We start from the raw sequence: 21,962 nt of genomic DNA, 5'->3' as shown, positions 1-21,962 counted from the left end.
CCCCTGGCTCTATCCCCAGGCCCAGGGCGGCCGGAGGAGAAGGGGCACGCGGCCCCTCGAAGCCCCCCCCCACCCCAGCAGCCCTGGCTGTCTTCACAGGGTCGCAGCACGCAAGCCCTGGATGGAGACCAGAGGTGACCATTCCCGGGCTCCTCCAGGAAGCCCCAGCCTTGCAGATAAGTATTCAAACGCACCCGCCAACCAGCCCGCCCTCTCCTGGTCTGCCGAGGAAATCAGTGTTTCTAGAATCCCATGGAAGGAGGGGAAATTGGAGAGGCGGCTGGTCCACGTTTCTGCCTATATTCTAGAAAGGCAGCGCCTGTCCCCTTTTTATGGGGTTCCACAAAAGGCGGCTTTTCAGAGCTCCCTGTTAGCGCCAGAGCCGGGCGCTGAGATCAGCTCCACCGCCAGCTCTAGAGGCCCGAGCTCTGGACTTGGCTGGCGCCCGGGGCCCTTGGTGTGAGGCGGGGCCAGGGTCCTGGCTTTTCGATCCTATTTGCCAGCCTGGTGAGGCTCCTTGTTTGTGGTCAAGCAGGGTCCATGGGACTCGTTCTTAGCGAGAAGGTCCGCGTCCCTCTCCACCTCTGGCGCCCCAAGTCCCTAGTGCCAGGGTCAACGCTGAAGCGATGCGGAGAGGGCCCCTGGGCCCCTGGGTTCAGCCCTGCTGGCTGCGAGAATGACGTGGCTGTTACCAAAAGCCAAGGCCAGGATTTGGCCCCGCTCGGGAGTATGGGCGCCATTGTAGACTGGTGCCCTCGGGTGGTCTCAGAACCGCCCCACTCTGCTCTCCGTGCACTGGGCATCAGGAGAGGGTCAGAGACGGTGAGGCTGGGCAGAAAGAAGTTTCCTCCTGTTCTCCCCCCCACCGTTGCTTCAAAGGACGGGCCACTGCGTGTAAGGCAGGAGGGTCCAGAGAGAGGGACAGACCTCCCAGGGCCACAGTGCGCTGGAGACAGAATTCCAGACTCCGGACTCTCTGTCCAGTGCTCCTGTGTTGCAGCTCCAAGCTGCAGACTTTGTCCGGCTTTCTCCTGGGTCAGAGTCCACTGCTGGGGAACAGGGAGGTGGCGTGGGGGGTCCCCATACCCTGGGGTGGACGGGAGGGAGGCGGAGGGCGCTGCTTGGGCCAGCCTCCCTGGCTCCTGGGTGTCGCTGGGGCCTGGGGAGGGGCCTCGGGTGCCGTTCTCTCCCGCCCTGCGGGTGGCTCTTCTGTCTTTCAGGCCTGCGGGGGTCCGCGTGGGGAAGGAGCTGGGAGCCAGGCCACCTTCCTTGTTGGCTGGCTGCTGCCAGGTGAGCCGGGCTGGGGCGGGGAGGGAGGGAGGCAGCGCTGGGCTGCGTTTCCTGGGAGTGGGCTGTCCCCCATCTGCACTGTCCCTCCTGGCCCGGGCCTGGCCAGCGCCCCCCTGCTCAAGAGAGGAAGGCCGGGGAGCCAGGTGGTCAGAGACTTACTCTATGTGGCCTTGTGGGGGCGGTGGGAGCGAATCGATACCACTGCTGGGCTGACCGGAGGCTTTGCAGGCTCCAGCGCTCGGGGTGGACACAGACCAGGCACCTTCTCAGAGGCGGATGCTGGGACCCAGAGGCGAGCACCGGAGACGGGGGCGGCCCACTGATCTCCATGTAAGGCCACGCTTCACCACGGTAAGCGGGTTGGGGCGAGCGCCCCGTCCTGGGAGGTGCGTGTGTGTTGGGAATGGTGGGGTACAGAGGCCCTCTCCGGGGGACTACTGTTAAGAGAATTCCAGACCCTGGAGGGCTCTGCGGGCCCTTCCCCCACCCAGACCCTTGTCCCTCCCCCTTGTTTTGTGGGTAGTGGGAATTGAACTAGGGGCATTCTACCTCCAAGCCCTATTATATATATGATATATGTACATATATTATAATTTATGTACATACATATATTATATATATATTTTGCAGTACTGAGGATGGAACCCAGGGGCATCGTACCTCCGAGTTACGCCCCCAGCCCTATTTTCTAGTCTATTTGTTTATTTATTTATTTTTGGTGGTATGGGGGTGGAACCCAGGGGCTTTCTACTTCTGGGCTATACTCCCAGACCTATTTTATATTTTTATTTGGAAACAGGGTCTCACTAAGTTGCTGAGAGCCTAAGTAGCTGAAGCTGACTTCGAACCTGTGATCCTCCTGTCTCAGCCTCCCAGCACGGGGCTTACAAGCGTGTGCCACCGCCACACCCGGCTGTCTTTTTATTTTTTGAAACAGGGTCTCACTGATTTGCAAAGGGCCTTGCTAAGTAGCTGAGGCTGTCTGAGAACCGCCATTCTCCAGGCTCAGTTTCCCGAATGCTGGGATTACAAGTGTGTGCCACCACACCCAGCTATATTTTTTACATTTATTTATTTGTTTGTTTGTTTTTGGCGGTACCGGGTATTGAACCCAGGGGCATTCTGCCTCTGAGCTATACACCTCCAGCCCTGACTTTTAGTTCTTTTTTTTTTGGGGGGGGGTACTGGGGATGGAACCCAGAGGGCATTCTACCTATGAGCTACACCCCAGCCTTATTTTTCATTCTTTAATTTGAAAGCGGGTCTCACTGAGTAGCTGAGGCTGGCCACGACCTGCAAACCTCCTGCCTCAGCCTCCCAGGTACTGGGATAACTGGCGTGTGCCCGGCTGGCCCCGGCTCCTCCCACACCCCACTGCTCTTGGTCTTGGGGTTCGCTCTGGGCCCCATGTGATGCGCCCGCTGTCCCCTTGGTGCAGCGTTCAGAGCTTTCGCTGCTTCCTCTCTCTTCTTGAGTTTCTTATAGAAGATTTTAGTGCCCTGGGCTGGGGACGCAGCTCAGTAGCTCAGAGGCAGAGGGCTTGCTTAGCATATATGAGGACCTAGGCTCCATTCCCGGCACTGAAAGAAAAAGAAAATTGGCCGGGTGTAATCCCAGTACTTGGGAGGCTGAGACAGGAGGACCGCAAGTTTACAGCCAGCCTCAGCTACTTAGGCCCTCTGCAACTTAGTGAGAACCTGTTTCAAAGTAAAGGATAAAAAATAGGGCTGGGAGTATAGCTCGGAGGTAGAATGCCCCTGGGTTCAAAAATGGTGTCCAAAGCCTTCAGTTCTACCCCATGTGGGTGTCGGGGGACACGGGAGACGCCCGGGGGGGGGGCCCTGGAAGTGTGCCCATCAGATGGGGCTAGGCTGGGAGGCTGGGGATGGAGGCCGCGGCCTCAGTCTCACGCTCCTCGCTGTCCTCCCCAGGCGGCCCCGCCCTGCACATCGCCACGTCCCCTTCGGAGCCCTGGATTCCGGGCGGTCGCAGTGCCCCAGCCCCTGAAGACCTCAGCTTCCCCAGCTCCCTGGATGGGCCGCCCGTGGACGAGAGCCCTTCGTGCTGGATCCTTAACTGAGAGCCCAGCCACTCTGCGGGATGCGCCCAGCCCTGGGGAGGGCCAGGCTGCGGCTGGCGGCCCTGTCCTGCCTTCTGGGCTGGTCCCCTGGGGCCCGCCATGACCACAGCGTGGCCTGGGCCGAGGCGTCCCCAGGGCCGGGTCTCAAGCACTCTTTCAGCATGTAAGATGCGGGCAGGGACCAAGATGGGGTTGGCGATGGGCTGTCAGTGGCTGGGCAGACGATTCCTCCAGCCCCCTGCCAGCTGAAGGTCCCATCTGCCTTGTGGCCATTTGTGCCTCCAGGGTTATGCTGGCGGCAGCTTCCTGGGTGGGGCTCTTCCAGGCTTCTCTTCACCCCGGCTCAGAGGAGGAGGCAGCTGGGCCTGGGGAGAGCCGTGCGTCCCGTCCCCGCAGTGGTGTCCAGAGCTGGGAGGGGCTCTGGAGGGACAGAGGTGTAGCTGTGAAATGAGAAAGGCCCTCAGGGTTGGTGGGAGCCGGTAGAGAAGCCCAGGAGCAACCGGCTTCTGCCTTCCAAGCCGCAGGGTGACGCAGCCTGCTCTCAGGGCTCTGTGCCGTCCAGACGGAGCCCGAGCCCCTCTGCTGGGCGCCTGGATCCCGTCCTCTGGAGCAGAGGCTGGTGGCCAGGCCCCATGTCCGCTCTCCCTGTTCAGCATCTCCGCACGCTCTCCTCTGATCACGGTCCCTCCACAGGGGACCGTCCTGGCACTAGCAGGGGAGCAGGTATGGCCTTCCTGAGGCCTGTTTAAAAGCTGCAGGTCCTTCTAGGGTGGGCGGGTGGTGGGTACTCATTAGCTCAGACTGCCAGGACGGGCAGCCCAGACCGACTGGTTCCCAAACCCCAGGTTCCTTCCCCAGGGTGTCAGAGGCCAGGATGCCCCGGTGTCAGGGCTAGCCGCAGGGGACCCTCTGCAGAGGGTGCTGTCTTATTGTTGGTGTGACAGGAGCGAGCCCCGATGTCTCTTCTTACAGGGACATCTCGCTGTGACCTCACTTAACCTTACAGCCTCCAAAACAGCAACTAGGGGGCCAGCAATTCAGCCGACACATTTTGAGATAGAAAGCTGGGGCCACCTGCCCTTCAGGACTCCTAACCCCGCTGGCAGGAGACGGGCAGTCGAATAGAAAGCAGAATGTCAGTTGCTGTGTGAGGGTGGGCCCGGGGAGTCTCGGGGACACAGAGAACCGGCCAGATCAGGGCCAAGAGGACATGGGGTCCCCAGGGCGCTTGGGCTCTGGGCTTTGCCTCCTTGAGCCTGGACTTCCGTCCTGAAACCGGAGCCACGTAAGCTCCCGGTCGGCGCAGGGGGCGTCCAGTAAGATCCCGTGCCTGGCACATGGCGATTAGTAGGTGCTTAATAAGGGCTCCTGTGCGCGCAGATTTAGAGTCGCTCTACTTTGGTGTGAGTGAGTATGGACTCTGCGTCCTCTGATCCGGAGGCATTTCTGACTGGACCTCCCCCTGCTTGCCTGACTAATTAACATCGCCTTCTAGTGATCTTGGGAAGTGGACGACTTTCATGGCCGCCATCATAGCACCCCACGTTTCTTGGGGCAGATCGTACTAACTAGAATTAAGCACCTACTCGGGGCTCCTTCCTGTGCCAGCCACTTGGGAGGACACAGGGTAAGATCTGGATACGGCTCACACCTTTAGCGTTTCCTAGTTATGGGAGAGAGCCAGCTCGCCAGGGACAGTCTACTGAGGCCCAGGTTGTGAGCACGGGGTGGGGGGTGGGGTGGGGGAGACCTCAAAGGAGGCTACAGCAGCCTGGGGGGGCTCTCTAGAGAGGCCAAACCAGCAGGGTCTTGGAGGACGAGAAAGATGTGGCTGCGGTGAGAGCTTGTAGGCAGAAACTATATAAAAAAAAAATTCAAAGGAAGGCCAGCCAGTCACTGTCCTGCGGGACTTACAGGAGCCTTCAGGGATTCCAAATGCCCGAGAACAGGACAAATTGTTCACTGACTTCTACCAGCCACAGAAGAAGAGTCCTTTAGAGCCGTGGGAAACGCCAGCCTGGCTTTTCGGAGGGAATCAGAGCAGTGCTAGAGTTGGCATAAGTACTGGGAGGTTTCGTAGCACTGTCCATAAAGGAGGCAGACGGGGAGGGCCGGGGCATCTGAGCTTGGGTCTAGGGCCAGGTTCCGGGCAGCTTCTTAGGGGCGGGAGGGCAGGCCAGGGGTGGTCACGACTTAGAGGCCTTGGTGTTGATGGTGGAGATGTCCATCAGGCATTCTGGCTCTTGAGGAACAGGTGTTTTGTGGAAGGATGCAGGTGTGTTTGTGTGTGTGTGTGTGTGTGTGTGTGTGTGTCCTGAGTGTGAACAGATCCAGCCCTCTGGGAAGGGGCTGACCAGAACCGGGCAGGGGGTTTCCACTCAGGACAAGTAGGATCCATTTTCAGGAGAACTGACGTGCTGGCGTGCGGGAGGTGTTGTGAGACCCTCTACTAAGAAGGTCGGGCTTGATTCTGGTGGGGCTGAGGGGCGCGGAGGCAGACCCCCTGCCCTGGGCTGGTGGGGGCAGGCAGCCTTGGGAGCTGTGGCTGAAGGGACCACGGCAGTGCTGCATGGTGTAATTAACCTACTAACCCAGGGCTCGGCCGGGACGCTGCGGCCTGTGACAAGGTGCCTGGCCTTCTGCCAAACCACTAACCCACTAACCAGGCCCCAGCATGTCCTACTAACCCCCGCAGCCAGACCCTACTAACCTTGCAGCTCAAGGGCCTTGCCAGGGGCTGGACTGGGGCGGAGGCTCTGGGAGGCCCTGCCTGCGGGCTGGGGTCTTTGTGCAGACCCACACTACAGGACGGGGCTTGAAGACAAGACTCACGACTCTGCCGCTTCCCGGTGGGTGACGGTGAGCCAGTCGCCTTACTCCTCTGAACCCCAGTTTCCGCAGTGGTAGAGCAGGAGTACTGATCTTAACCTCATCGGCCACAGAGACGGATGCTTCAACAGAGAAACAGGATGGGCGGGGGTGGAGGTAGGGATGGGGCGCCCCAGTAACGTGGCCACCTGCCCCGCCTCGCCCTGGTCTCTGGGTGTCCTGCACACAGACCCTTATGCCTGGGGCCAGACACTCGCTTCGACTTCCTAACCGTCCCCCACATTCTTCCTCCCTCAACTTTCTTCCCCGTAGGCGGCTCTTTTGCTCTATTACTAACTTGTCTAACCCAGGGGTGCATCCACTGCGCCCCACCATCCCTTAACAAACTAACGGACCCGTGTGCGTTCTTCCTTTTCTCCTAGTGACTCGTGTGTGTGTCCGCTGAGGCGCCCTGTCCGCTGCTGCTGTGCTCTTACTAACCCAGCCCTACTAACCCCGTTTTCTCTTCTTACTAACCCTAGCCCTGCCGAGCTCTGGGCCTCCCTGGGGGCTGGTCCCCCTCCTTTTGGCAAACAGACATTCCACTCTGTTGCCCCTGGGCGCTGCTTGTGAGAGCCGAGTCCCCTGGGCCAGCTCCAAGGCACAGGATGGCTCTGTTGGCACGGCTCAGAGGAGAAGGAGGAGGTCCTGAGGAGGCAGGAGGCTGGACCGAGCATGACCTCTCTCCTCTGAGCACAAGTCTGGTTGCCACTGGGAGTGGGCTGGACCAGGGGAGCCTCTGGGGCGTGAGTGTGGAGGCCTGTGGGTCTAGAGCGTGGAGAGAAGGGGCCTGTGTGCTCTTTGCAAGGAGGTGAGGTAGAATTTTCTCCATTGGAAAGTGGTAGGGGCAGGAGCATCCCGTACAGGAAGTCAAAAGGGGTGTACAGTCTGGAACTGGAAGCTCACCGAGGGGCGCTTCCTGCCCAGGAAGTCTACAGAAAGGGCGGTCCCCATGCAGGAAGTCAGCAAGGGGGTGGGTCCCACACACAGGAAGTCATCACAGGGCGTTGGTCCAACGCACAGGAAGTCATTAAAGGGGCGGGCCCTACGCAGGAAGTCAGTGAAAGGGGTGGGTCCCACACACAAAAAGCCAGCAGAAGAGTATATTCTTACACAGGAAGTCAGCAGAAGGGGCGTGCCCCACACAGGAAGTCAGCAGAAGGGGCGTGTCCCACAAGGAAGTCGGCAGAAGGGGCGTGCCCCACACAGGAAGTCAGCAGAAGGGCGTGTCCTCCCACAGGAGGTCAGCAAGGGGGCGTGTTCTATGCAGAAAGTCAGAAGGGGCGTGTCCCGCGCAGGAAGTCAGCAGAAGGGGCGTGCCCCACACAGGAAGTCAGCAGAAGGGCGTGTCCTCCCAAGGAAGTCAGCAAAGGGGGCGTGCCCTTTACAGGAAGTCAGCAGAAGGGGCGTGTCCCACAAGGAAGTCAGCAGAAGGGGCGTGTCCCACAAAGAAGTCAGGAGAAGGGGCGTGTCCTCCCACAGGAAGCCAGCAATGGGGCGTGTACCGCGCAGGAACCCAGAAGAAGGGGCGTGTCCCATGCAGGAAGTCAGCAGAGGGGGCGTGTCCTATACAGGAAGTCAGCAGAAGGGGCGTGTCCCACAAGGAAGGCAGCAGAAGGGTGTGTTCTCCCACAGGAAGTCAGCAAAGGGGGCGTGCCCTATACAGGAAGTCAGCAGAAGGGGCGTGTCCCACAAGGAAGTCAGCAGAAGGGGCGTGTCCCACAAAGAAGTCAGCAGAAGGGGCGTGTCCTCCCACAGGAAGCCAGCAATGGGGCGTGTTCTATGCAGAAAGTCAGAAGGGGCGTGTCCCGCGCAGGAACCCAGAAGAAGGGGTGTCCCATGCAGGAAGCCAGCAGAGGGGGCGTGTCCTATACAGGAAGTCAGCAGAAGGGGCGTGTCCCATGCAGGAAGCCAGCAGAGGGGGCGTGTCCTATACAGGAAGTCAGCAGAAGGGGCGTGTCCCACAAGGAAGTCAGCAGAAGGGGTGTGTCCCATGCAGGAAGCCAGCAGAGGGGGCGTGTCCCACAAGGAAGTCAGCAGAAGGGGCGTGTCCCATGCAGGAAGTCAGCAGAGGAGGCGTGTCCTATACAGGAAGTCAGCAGAAGGGGCGTGTCCCATGCAGGAAGCCAGCAGAGGGGGCGTGTCCTATACAGGAAGTCAGCAGAAGGGGCGTGTCCCACAGGAAGTCAGCAGAGGGGGCGTGTCCCGCGCAGGAAGCCCCCAGACACAGGTCCCACACTGCAAGTCAGTAAACAGGCTCTCCTGAGCAGGACGTCAGTGACGAGGCGAAGGGGGCGCCTGTGCCCCAGGAGTCGCGGAGGGGCGTCCCTGACTGCCAGCCTGGAGCAGGGCCGCAGTCAGCGCAAAAGTGGCCCTTCCACACGGAAGCGAGCTGAGGGGCGGCCCGCGTCGCTGGACGCTCCCCCCGGAAGTAGTTGTGGGGCCCTGCGTCACGCCGGAAGTGGCTTGGGAACCTGGCAGGCCCAGGAGCTAGGGGGCATGAGCTGGCGAGCAGAGGCAGGGAGGGAAGCGCCTCTAGGGGACTGGGGCTTGCAGGAGAAGGGAGTGGGCGCCAGGGCCCACAGGCTGGCCAGCACCCTGTCCTGACCTCGTCCACGCCCCTGCCCCAGCCGGGCCCCCAGAGCCCGCCGGCTGCTGAGCCAGGGCCACACCTGGGGGTGAATTCCTGCCTCACCTCCAGTAGGCTCCTCGGCCTCTCTGGGCTCATCTCTGGCCCCTCGCGCTAACTCTCGCTCTCACCCAGCTAACCCCGCCTCGCCCTGGCTGCCCCAGGGGCTGACCACTAACAGCCCACCCTGCCCACCTGCGGGCTCCAGGCTCCGGCCTGGCTTTGGCCGGCTCTGAATTAACCTCTCCTTCCCCTCGACTAACTCCCGCCTTCCCGGCCTGTTCCTTTCAGCAGAAACTAATGGCTTACGGATTTCTCTCCCACTAACAACAGGTCTTAACTCCTCGTCACTGTTAACTATTAACAGCTTGGGCGTCGGCATGGCTGGGACGGGGCTAACACAGGCTTGGAACCCGACTAACACGGGGAGAGGTGTCGCTACCCACGTTGGACTTGGCGATTCCTCTGGGTGGGTCGGGCACTCGTTTGGCAGTGGTGATGAGAGTTCTCTAAAGGAAGTGCCAGGGCCGGGTGTGGCCCAGGCCAGATGGATGGAGGGTACCTTCTGAGGGGGGGAGGCCGGCCTTCTAAAGTCTTGGCCACTGGACGTGGCCTGTTCATTTCTTTCAATCTACATTTAATTTCAGTTCTTTTCAACAATGGTCTATACAAGTGCATATAGCTCTTAACGAACCTTAGAAGGCCGGTCTGGTGTGTACAGAGTGTAGCTTTTATGTATAGAATGTTCGGTCACCAGACCAGGGCCCAGAGTCCTTGTTTCTGGGTCCTTAGAGATTTGGTCATCTTGGGATATAAATCTCCAGATAGAACTCTTCAGAGGGGTCCATGAGCCCATTTACCTCTTAGTATAAATTAGCTCAGCATCTTCTGAATTCGCACTCACCTAATATAATTCTTCTAATGCGATATAGCTGCACTGAAGAGATTAGAGCCTGGCTGGCGGGGAGTTGGGACCTCTCTAGGGCCAGGGGGCCAGGGTGAGGCTCTTTGGAGTGGAGGAGCCATGAAGTCAGGTGTCCCCAGGTGGGGTCGGGGCGGTTCCAGGCTGAGGCGAGAATGGATGAGCGACTTGCTTTGCTGGCTCAAGGCCACGGTCAGAGTCTCTGGGGGAGGACGGATCAAGGCCTGGTCGACCAGAGAGCTCAGGGTCAGGGTCAGAGGCTGGCCCGGAGGCCCTCCAGACAGAATGCTTCGCTCCTCTGAGCCCTCCCTGCTGACGGCCTGGGCTCAGAGCTAACCCTGTGCGGCTGGCAGTGCGGCCCGAGGGGTGGCCCAGAGGCCTGAGCGACAAAGCATGAGAGGAGAGAGATGTCTAGCGTGAGAAGAGAGAGATGTCTCTGGAAGGAAGGGCGGTGAGAAGGCACCTTGGCTGCTGCAGGGTCTGTGGAGTAGACTCTATGCCCGGGAGCCGCTACCTGCTGCCCTCTAGTGGCCACCTTGCCCCATTGCAGCCAAAGCAGGACGCTCAGAAACTTGCCAGGGTCCCCGTGTTTCAAATACAGACACTCAAGGCTGTTGAAGACCTACTGTGTGCGGAGCTGGCCTTCTGCATTTGGGAGCCTTGGCTGTGCCGTGAGAAGAGGGGCGGGGATTCGGCTTCAGGCTGCCCATTCGGATGTTTTAGCCCAGCCGGAGCTCCGAGGAGCCTAGAACGAGCCCTGGCCACAGTGTAGAGAACCCACTGGACCTTGGGAAGCTAGAAGGACCCATCACACCTGTGCCAGCTGGAGGCGGCTGTGCAGTGACCGGGACCCGAGAGGACCGAAGGCGGGGGGCAGGTGGTCTGGTGGCGCGCAGTCCAGGGAAAGCTCCGGGAAGACGTGGTCCTGGGCTCCGTGTCTACCGGGGAATCTGATCGGAGAGGGGCCCAGTGTCCCCGTCTTACAGGACTGCAGCGGGTAGATGCACGTGTCCAAGAGGCTGAGCCTGGCCCCAGAGGGGAAGATGTGACCCTGCGGAGTGAACCCCTGCTCTTGCAGGCAGAAGGCCTGGGACTGGGCCGTGCCGGTGGCCGTGGGATTCCAGCGCTGCGTGGGTGTTCCTCCCTGACGCAGCGTGGAGGAGGCTGCGCCGAGCAGCAGGCTTGCTCTGCCGCCCTTGACCCGGGCCCGCTGGCGACTATCCACTCTGCCCTCGGCCCAGCGAGCACCGGGCCAGGGGACTGGCCTCCCGGGGCCAGGGGCATCGCGCCCTTCCTAGCTGGTGTGGACATGGGGGCGCGCTCAGGGCGAGAGCAGTCCCATCCCCGCAGAGCACCCCAGAGCCCCTCTTGAGCCCTCCCGGGACCCGCGGCTTGGCTTCACCAGGCCAGGAGAGATGCCCTGTCCCCTGCCGTCACCTCCAGGGGACACGGGATGCGGCGATGAAACGTCAGATGTCTCCAGGGCCCCGCCTGCAGTGCCGCTGGTCCCTTGGGGTTTCGCTCACGATTGTAGCCCCTTCTGTGTACAATGCTGTTTCCATATTAAAGTCATTTCACACCCAGAGGATGGTTATGGTTTATGGGGCAGCAGGGACCTGCCGTGTGGGGGAAGGGCGGCCAGTGCCCTTGCAGGGGAGGGCTGGCTCTATTGTGACCTTTGAAATTCATACAGTGAAATATATATGTTTTGATGATACTGGGGGGGGGGGAACCCAGGGGCTTTTCTACCTCTGGGCTACACTCCAGACCTATTTTATACTTTATTTGGAAACAGGGTCTCACGAAGTTGCTGAGAGCTTCACTCAGCAGCTGAGGCTGGCTTCGAACCTGCGCCATCCTCCTGTCTCAGCCTTCCAAGCGCGGGGATTACAAGCGTGCGCCACCACGCCTGGCAATATATTTTTTATTTTGTGGTACTGGGGGTGGAACTCTGGGACATTCTACCTCCGAGCTACACCCCCAGCCCTATTTTTTATTCTTCATTCTGAAACAGGGTCTCACTGAGTTGCAGAGGGCTTCGCTAAGTAGCTGAGGCTGGCTGCGAACCGCGATCCTCTTGTCTCGGCCTCCCGAATGCTGGGATGACAAGCGTGCGCCACCACGCCCTGCTTAGTTATTTATATTTTAACTTGATGTTTTTAATGCACCATCGTGAGGCTCTGGTGAGGCAAACGTGCTCCCGCCCGCTCAGCCCCCGCCCCGTCAGTGAGGTTGGTCCTGGGGCCCTCGTGTGTGGACAGAGCATTATCTGAACCGTTTCCTCCCTCAGTCCTGCTGGTTCCTCTCCCCATCTCCCTCCTCCATCCCCTCCTGCTAGTCTATCAGTCTCCTTCAATTATATAAAGTTCATTTTGTTTCCTATTTTTTTTTCCTACCTGGAAGTAGAATCCAGGGGCATTCTACCTCCGAGCTGCACCCCTGTTCCTAGTTTTTATTTTGAAACAGAATCTCGCTGAGTTGCAAGGGACCTCACTAAGTAGCTGAGGCTGTCCTCGAACCGCGATCCTCCTGTCTCAGCCTCCCGAATGCTGGGATCACAAGCGTGCCCCCGCGCCTGGCTCCTTTTCTATTTTCCGTCTCATTTCCACACAGGAGAGAACATTTGACCCTCGACTTTCTGAAACTGCCTTCCAGCTAGAATGGCAATCATCAGGAATCCACACGGAGTCGAAACAGGGCCTGCGCCTCCCCAGCACACCAGGTGACCCCTGCGCCTCATTCTATGTCAGTACTGGCTGGAGGAGTGGGCGCCACGGCGCTGCTGGAAAGTGGCCAGGGGGAGGCGGCGGGTGACCGGGCAGGAGCAGAGGGCTTCCCGGAAGAGGTGACCCCGGGAGGAAGCCTTGGAGGGTGGGAGGGTTAGGAGCCAGACCACGGGGCCCGGGACACTCTAGTGGCTCCTTCAAGACTTGTCTGCCGATTCTGGAGGAGGTGAGGTGTTCCCAGGGCATCAGGCAGGGTCAGTGGAGACTTCAGGGGAGGCCACAGCCTCACCTCAGCATGAGAGTGGCTTCGGCTGTGCCAAGGCGTGAGAAGGAGGGCTGGGGCTCTCCTAGGGTAGGGAGCCAGGGAGGGCGGGGAGCGAGGGGGGGGGAGCGAGGGACTCCCTTTCCTCTGGTGGAGGGGAAGGAGGGAAAGGCTGCTGGTCTCAGGAAGCTCTGGGCACTGGGCTGGGGGGAGGAGCTTGGCATAGGTAGAAGCAGAAATGAGAGTACCCAGTACAGCACCCAGGAGCTGAGCCCGCACAACCCCAGAAGATGCTCTGGACTCCTGACATGCGCCCCGTGCCTCGGCTCACTCCCCCCAGCATTCGGGAGGCCGAGACAGGAGGATCGCGGTTCCCGGCCAGCCTCAGCTACTTACCGAGGCCCTCTGCAACTCAGCGAGACCCTGTTTCAAAATAAAGAAAAAAAGCAGTGGGTCTTGGGGTGTAGCTCGGAGGTAGAATGCCCGTGGGTTTCATCCTCAGAACTGCAAAAATCAAAAAATAAAAATAAAAAGATGTTCATTAATTTTTAGAAAAACAATAACAATAGTAAACCCACACCATGCTAACGCTTTTATGAAAAAATAACTATTTTCCCAAACAAAACACATTTAGTGAGAAGAGGGCACTGATATTCCCTGAGAAGTCCCCCTAGGAGGCAGATGCAGCGGGAGTCCGGTATTTGCACCTGCGCTGTCCCCGCGGGAGCCGCAGTTCACAGGAGCGGCCAGCAGAGGGCGGCGTCGCACCAGGCCCTTGGACACCTGCTCCTCCAGAGGAATTTGGGGCTATCTTCCCGGGACCATGCTCCCGGTATCCCAGAGACTTGGTGCACTGGGTGGGGGCTGGCATGGGCTGGGGAAGGGATGGGGCTGGAGAGAGGGCAGCCGAGGACAGAAGATCCGGCAAAGCTCTACATATTTTTGTTGAGGGGCTCTGTTCTTGACATAAGCCAAGCCAAGAGACATTTCTCCGGGCCTCAGCTTTCTTCTCTGAAAAACGGGCACGCTATGACTTTGGCATCAACCCCGCCTTGCTGATGTTGGCAAGGGTGACTTTTTTTTTTTTTGCGGGTCTGGGGATGGAACCCAGGGGCATTCGACCTCCGAGCTATACCCCCTGCCCTATTTTTTAGTACTTATTTTGAAACAGGGTCCCACTGAGTTGCAGAGGGCCTCACTAAGTAGCTGAGGCTGTCCGCGAACCGCGATCCTCCTGTCTCGGCCTCCCAAATGCTGGGATTACAAGCGTGCGCCACCACGCCCGGCTGGCAAGGGTGACTTTTAAAAAATAACACCAGTGTCTCCTATCAGGCAGCGTCCTTCAACTTTCTCCCACTGAGGCTTAAGTCTCCCAACAACCCGTAGATCCTGCAGGGGAGACCGGTCTCCCCTGTCCTTTATCCACCCACCTGTTCACCTGAAGGCGCCATTGCTGGGTGCCAGCCCTGTGCTAACTAGGGCAGACATAGTGGATCACGAAGCCGCCACCTTGGCTGAGTGCCGTCATTCCCATGTCTTTTTTTTTTAACGAGTGTGTATTCATATATTTTTCACATATTTTACATATTATCTATTGTATACACATACACACACACACTTTTTTTGTACTAGAGATTGAATCCAAGGGCATTCTTCCTCCACACTACACCCCCAGCCTATTTATTATTTATTTATTTATTTATTTATTTATTATTTATGGTACTGGGGGTGGAACTCAAGAGGCTTTCTACCTCTGGGCTATACTCCCAGACCTATTTTTTATATTTTATTTGCAAACAGGGTCTCACTAAGTTGCCAAGAGCCTCACTAAGTAGCTGAGGCTGGCTTTGAACCTGTGCGATCCTCCTGTCTCAGCCTCCCAAGCGTGGGGATTACAAGCGTGCGCCACCACGCCTGGCCAGCCTTTTTACTTTATTTCGAAACAGGGTCTCAGTAGGTGCTGAGAGCCTCGCCAAGTTGCTGAAGCTGGCCTAGAACCCATGATTGATTGTCCTGTCTCAGCCTCCCAAGCGCTGGGATCACAGGCGTGCACTAACTACCACGCCCGCTCTGTCCTCACTAGGCGGGGCACTGAAGAGCAGAGACCTGGAGAAACTTAGCAAAGGTGCACTGTGAGAGAATGTGGAGACCTGGTCTCCAGGGGTGTGTGTCTCCCAAATGAATCTCATCCTCGTGAGATTAAGCCTGGGCTGGGGGTGCAGCTCGGTGGTTAGCTCTCGTCTAGCACGCATGAGGAACGGGCTTCTCTGCAGTACTGCAAAAATCCCAAATAGAACAGAACACAGAATACCCACAAGAGGAAGCCCGTCTCTCCCCGTGCCGATCCCTCTCTCCCTACTCCTTCTGCCTGGAGGCCGGTGCTGCTCCCCCTGGGAGGAGGAGCACAGCTGGCAATTTCCTACTTATCTGCCTGTGTGCCCCCTCCGTTGACGGCCAGCTCTGTGAGGGCAGGAGAGACGCCGGTCTGCGGCACCCAGCCCCGGCCACATTGCTTCGGAGTGTGACTCAGAAGGGAGCGGAGCCTTGCAGATGGGCGGTGTCCAGGAGGCCCGCAGCCCTCCCTTCTGAGCCCCAGTTTCTTTAGCTGTTAAGTGGGAATGGCAGCTGTTAGGTGGTCCTGGGTAGGTTTATTTTGCAGGCAGAATCGAGGCGGGCGGTGGAAGGCCTGCTACAGACAGAGAGGACGCAGACCCAGCAGCTGAGCAGGCCCGGTCCCCTGCACCTGCCTGATGTGAAGGCCTTGAAGGCCCGGTCAGGGCCGCTCTCCTCCTGCAACTCCCACCAGGCCCGCGGCGGGTGAAGCCTGGACCACAGGGCCGAAGCCACGCGGCTGGGAGACCGGCTGGCATGGGGACTGGTGCTGTCAGCCTCACACACCCAAACAACCAGCCTCCTAGACTTCACCCAGCAGGCCCTGGGAGGGAGGCTTCCTCCCGGAAGAACGTCTGGAATTCCAGGAATGAGCCAGACCCCCTGGCTGGCCCAGACAGAGCTCCAGGGCCATGGGGCGTTTCCCCAGCTGCCGGCCTCCAGGGAGCTCACACTCGACCACCTCTGGCCTCAGCTGCCTGGACGCCTTCTGGGGTTCTGGGGCACCATGATCAGCGCCCGCCCATTCTCACTGACTCTGATGCCGGCTCCCTCCGGTTGGTTCCCACACGTCTCTTCTGGTCTCAGCCGGGCACCGAGATGGAGAGGGAAAGGGAGGCCAGTTCTGTGCGAGGCAGCCATGGGCGAGAAAGAGGTAGTGTCACATCAGTGTCATGGAGTCACCTTGCCCGCGCCAGGCTCTGGGTCCTCGTGTATGACGGGGCGTCGCTGAGTGTCCTCGTGGGATCTCAGAGTTGACACCCACCCCACGCTCATCTCATGTATGGGAGACGGCCTGACACAGACAGGCATCGGATACAGGTATCTGTATCAGGGCTTCTCAAAACACGAGACGCTGTATCTCTAAGGGGGAGAGGGGACCCCAGGGAGCGACGTCCTGGCCAGGGGCACGGTGCAGAAGCTTGTGCTTTTCAGAAGCCACATTGTGTCCACCTGTCCAAACTCGTATGCACTTCTTGTCTCTCTCCCCCTTTAAAAAGTGCTTTATTTCAGCTGGGCGTGGTGGCACACGCTTGTAATCCCAGCATTTGGGAGGCGGAGACAGGAGGATTGCAGGTTTGAGGCCAGCCTCAGCAACTTAGTGAGACCCTTAGCAACTTAGTGAGACCCTTTGCAATTTAGCAAAAAAAAAAAAAAAAAAGTAGCTAGGAGAGCAGCCAGGCGTGGTGGTGCACGCTTGTGATCCCAGTACTTGGGAGGCTGAGACAGGAGGATTGCAGGTTGGTGGCCAGCCTCAGCTACTTAGTGAGACCCTTTTCAAAATAAAGAATAAAAAATAGGGCAGGGGGTGTAGCTCTGAGGTCAAATGCCTCTGGGTTCCATCCCCAGACCCGCAAAAAATAAAATAAAATAATATAAATTAGGCCCGGGGGTGTGGCTCAGAGGCATAATACCCGGGGTTCCCTCCCCACTATCCCTAGCTCCCCCATGCATTCCTCTCATTGCCAAAATGAATTTCTATATATCACATGTTTTTCTTACACAATGATATTGACATTTGTCCCTGAATTCTCCCGTGCAGAGTCCTTGCCACAGCCACGTAGCCAGAAGGACAGAGGCAGGTGGATGGCAGTGGTGGACATGAGGCTGTGACTCTAATGTTATAAAAAAGGGGGGTCTGCTCCCTGAGAGACACAGACGCCATACTGCGAGGAAGCGCAAGCAGCTGCAAAGAGCCCCCATGGAGCCGGGCGGAGGCCCCGCCCACAGTGGGTGGAGCCCGCCCACAGCCGGGTGGAGCCCCGCCCACAGCCAAGCGGAGGCCCCGCCCACAGCCCGGTGAGCCCCGCCCACAACCAAGCAGAGGCCCCGCCCACAGCCAAGTGGAGGCTCCGCCTACAGGCCGGTGAGCCCCGCCCACAGCCAAGCGGACCCCGCCCACACCCAAGCGGAGGCCCCGCCCACACCCAAGCGGAGGCTCCGCCCACAGCCCGATGAGCCCCGCCCACAGCCCGATGAGCCCCGCCCACAGCTGGATGGAGCCCCGCCCACAGCTGGGCTCCAGCGGCTCTGAGCTGCTCAGCCTTGGAGAAGTTTATTATGCAGAAAAGGCAACTTACCCCATTTCCTTTAAGAACCGTCCTTGCAGGGCCTCAGCAACGCGGCAAGACCCTGTTTCAAAGCAAAAAGGGATGGGGGTGAAACTCAGAGGTAAAATGCCCCAGGGTTCAATCTCCAGCCTCCCCCCCCCCCCAATAAAAAAGGACATCTTTGCTTCTCCTTCAGCTGAACTCAGCATTTTTCTACCTCAGCCTGGCGCCCTCCCGGCACTTCTCCATCTTGGCAAAGCACCTCGCTATCCCTGGCGGCCTAAGAAAGAAGCCTGAGAGCCCCCTCCCCGCCCTCGCCCTCTGCACAAGCCCCGGGGCTTCTCCTCCTCTGGGGCTCTTGATCCTGTCTGCTTCCCCTCCTCAGGCCACACCCCCCGTCCGTGCCTCCAGCTGGACGGCTGTGGGGTGGTCACCGGCCTGCCCATTTCCCGAGCAGAACGGGAATATTCCACTAGAAAGATGCCCGGAGAGCCGGGCGTGGTGCCCACGCTCGCAATCCCCGCGCCTGGGAGGCTGAGACGGGAAAGTGAGACCCTGTTTCCAAATAAAATAGAAAATAGGCCTGGGAGTATAGCCTGAAAGTACAAAGCCTCTGGGCTCCATCCCCAGCACCACACACACACACACAAAACAAAGAAAGAAAGAAAGAAAGAAAGAAAGAAAGAAAGAAAGAAAGAAAGAAAGAAAGACAGAAAGAAAGAAAGGCAGAAAGAAAGAAAGAAAGAAAGGCAGAAAGAAAGAAAGAAAGAAAGAGAAAGGTGCACAGACTAGGTCCGTCACAGACCCTCGATTTCACCTGCTGCTAGCGCTGACCTTGGCCTGAGGCCTTTCCTGGAAGATCCTCTTGTCCCCCAAGGAGCTGTGGAGAGGCTCAGGGGCCACTGTGTTCTGCCTGTGCACAGCACCTGCCCAGACTAAGACTCGGTCAGGTGGCTCAGGACATCCCAACCAACCTCCCTCCCTCCTTTCTTACTTGTACTGCATTCAACCCCCATGCTGCCAGGTGTGGTGGGCACGCTTGTCATCCCCGCACTTGGGAGGCGGAGACAGGAGGATCGCGCAGGTTGGAAGCCTGCCGTGCTGGCTTAAGAGACCCTGTTTCCAAATAAAAAGTATAACATAGGTCTGGGAGTGTAGCCCGGAGGTAGAAGGGCTTCCAGGAACCCCAGTATCACCCCAAACAAAGAAACAAACAAACCCCCAAAAGCAACCCCCATGCTATATCCCCAACCCTTTTCATTTTTTATTTGGAAACAAGGTCTCACTAAATTGCTGAGGCTAGCCTCGAACCTGTGATCCTCCTGTCTCAGCCTTCCAAGTCCTGGGGTTACGGGCGAGCACCACCATGCCCGGCTTCATTTTTTTTTTTTTTTTTTTTTTTTGGTCTAGACATTGGACACGGACTTAGTAGTCGACCCTCTAAGGGCTGAGCGTGCGCTGTGGGCTGGACGCTGGCGGGCACCGGAATATCCAGCCTGGGGAAACGGATCCTCTCGTTAATGGGCAGTGTTTCCTGGATTCTTGTCTTCAGGAAAGACAGCTTTCAGCTGGGAGACACAGGTTAAACATAAAATATTTATCTAGTGAAGCGGTGGGCCAGTCCAAGAGAAGAGGCTGTGCATTGGTAGGGTGGGGTACACCCAGGAAAGCCGGGCATAGGCCATCCTCACAGAGGAAGGGTGCGGGCTCTTTCCCAAGTGGGGTTTTTGTTTTATTGTGATATTGGGGAATGAACCCAGGGGCATTCTACTCCAGAGCTACCCCCGGTCCTACTTTATTTTTCATTTTGAAACAGGGTCTCGCTAAGTTGCAGAGAGTCTATTAAGTGGCTGAGGCTGGCCTCAAACCTGCGATCCGCCTGTCTCAGCCGCCCTAGTACTAGGATTTCAGGTGTGCACCATCATGCCCATTCTGAAGTGGGTTTTTATATTTGATATGGAAACCTCCCTCCTCATGTCCCATATATTTGGGGTGATTATTGCAATTTTTTTGTGTGGTCCTGGGGATGGAACCTAGGGGTCTGTACCTCCAGGCTACACCTCCAACCTATTTTATATTTAATTTTGAAACAGGGTCTCACTAAGTTGCCGAGAGCCTCACTAAGTAGCTGAGGCTGGCTTCAAACCTGTGCGATCCTCCTGTCTCAGCCTCCCAAGCACAGGGATTAGAAGCGTGCACCACCACGCCCGACTTGATTATTGCAATTCTAAGTTATTTATACCTTTGTTTTCCCAACTGGGTTACCAGCCCCAGAGACAGATACTCTGAGCAGAGTAATGGGCAGAGACAGATATTCTGTGTCTCCCCAAGTGGGGCCAAGAACGCTACTGTGCACAGAAACTCTTTTTTTCTTGGTGGTACTGGGGTTCCTGGAAACCCTCTACCTCTGGGCTACACCCCTAGACCTATTTTATATTTTTATTTGGAAACAGGGTCTCTTAAGCCAGCGCGGCTGGCTTTGAACCTGCGCCATCCTCCTGTCTCCGCCTCCCAAGCGCGGGGATGACAAGCGTGCGCCGCCACGCCCGGCTTACAGAAACTTTTTTGGGGGCCAACTGTTCTTCACGGTCCACCCTGGCCCCCTGCTCAGGGTCGGCTCACCCCCCATTTTCTCTTTCTTGGGCTCTGCCCAAGCTTCCGGTCAAGTCCTCAGAGTCCCACACTGTCATTTTCCTTGGGTGACTCTTCTTGCCAGGCTAATGTGTCTCAACGTGAGGTTCCCAACTGCCCCCAGAATTTGGGGGGTCAGGGAGGGCTTCTTACAATGCAAACCCCCGTGAATCCACGTCTCAGGGGTGGACCCCGGGGGCCGCCTTTTGATCAAGTCACCTGCCAAGCCATTCCTGAGCATGGTTGTTTAAGAACCACCGCTTTAGCGAGTTAGTTCCTACGCAGAGGGACCGCATCTGATCCGTGTCATAGCCCCAGGCCCCCTGCACCAAGCTCACGCCCAGGAAATGTGCGTTGAGCGACTACAGGAACTTTGAGGCCAAGATGTGGGCAGAGGAACCTCATCCCTCCAGGGGCGACTGACGCGCGGACAGTACCCACGCTGGACACGAGGTCTCACGCCATTTTCCTGCCTCTGGGAAGACACTCCTGCAAGGATTCCCCCGCCCCCCACGGTATAATCTGCTCATTAATACACAGCACTGTAAAAGCGATCTGTAATTAGATGCTAACTGAGTTTGCCCGTAAGCTGGGGTGGGCGAGGTCAGCAAGGTAAGCCGGGAGCCAGCGGATTGTTATGATCAATCAATAACCTATTTATTTCCCACCATTTCTATTAACCTCTGCCAGCCAATCACATTTTCAATTTGAAAGGCTGGGGTCCGCTCTGCTGACTGGACAAGTCTGATTGAAGGCAGGGCCCTGACGTGACCTCGAGGGTGAAATCCAATTAAAATCATTTTCACTTGGAGAGCACTATGAGGAGCGTGTTCTACATCCCGGGATCCGTCCTTCTTGGCAATAACTAATGGCTTGTGACTCGGGCAGGTGGGCTGGGACTGACATCAATAATAATTGTGATTAATTAGCTCGTCGGGTCCAGGGATGGCTTCAAGGTGGCGGTCAGGAAGATTCTGGAAGTTTTTCCATCCAAACGCTGGTTCTGCTGGTTATCTCGTGGTTGTATCATTGCTCTGGCCTTTTCTGATGGGGAATGGGGCTCATCTGCCTGTGAGCCGACTCCATGTTGCAACCGAGTTCCTCAAAGATGGTGTCCTGTCTCAGCTCACCCGGCAAGCCCCACTGCCTGGTGTCTTCTCTGGAGATCCACCCTCTTACTTTTCCTATCCGTGGAGTTCCCATGCAAGCCACCATATTGGCACAGCATAGCCACGCCCCTGGACGCTGCTGATTGGACTAGCAGGAGGGGCCAGCCCAAGCTGAGCCAATGAAAGCCCCATGGTCCCGCCTCTGGAAGTTACTGATTGGACGAGGGATCGGGCCCATCCCAAACCGGGCCAATGGCCATCCTTCACGGGGATTTGAAGTCAAGCTTGATAGGAGGTGGTTCCTCTGGCCCAGCTTGGGTATTTTGGTGAGAGGTTGACTGTCATCGTCCGTCCTATGGACTGGGACGGTGTTACACTGCTGACAGAAAGGAGGAGACAGAAAGAGGGACACAGAGAAGGAAGGGCATGGATTTCCTGGCACATCCCAGCACCTGCTTCCAGTTCCTTCCTGAGATCAGACCACAAACCAGCTCCTTGGCTCTCTGGGCCGCCCTTGCATTTTGTATCAGCCTTTTCCCCACCTCCCCTGCGTGTGTTAATTTGAGTGAGTTGGAGTTCAGAGCCCAAGGGCTTGTCTGGTGTCACACAGTAGCTGGTGGCAGATGCGTCCTCCTTCTACTGGCCCTCACGTGAAGCCCTCTGGTGGAAGAGAAGACCAAGGAAGAAGGGGTAACTCACGTGTGCTGATGACCCACTAAGGGGCCAGACGCTTTGGGATGATCTTTATGCAGTCTTTTACTCTTCTGGGAGGTAGATTTTACTC

Source organism: Muscardinus avellanarius (genome assembly GCF_963383645.1).
Source record: "Muscardinus avellanarius genome assembly, chromosome: 21".
Taxonomy (NCBI): domain Eukaryota; kingdom Metazoa; phylum Chordata; class Mammalia; order Rodentia; family Gliridae; genus Muscardinus; species Muscardinus avellanarius.
This window is presented reverse-complemented; position numbering follows the sequence as displayed.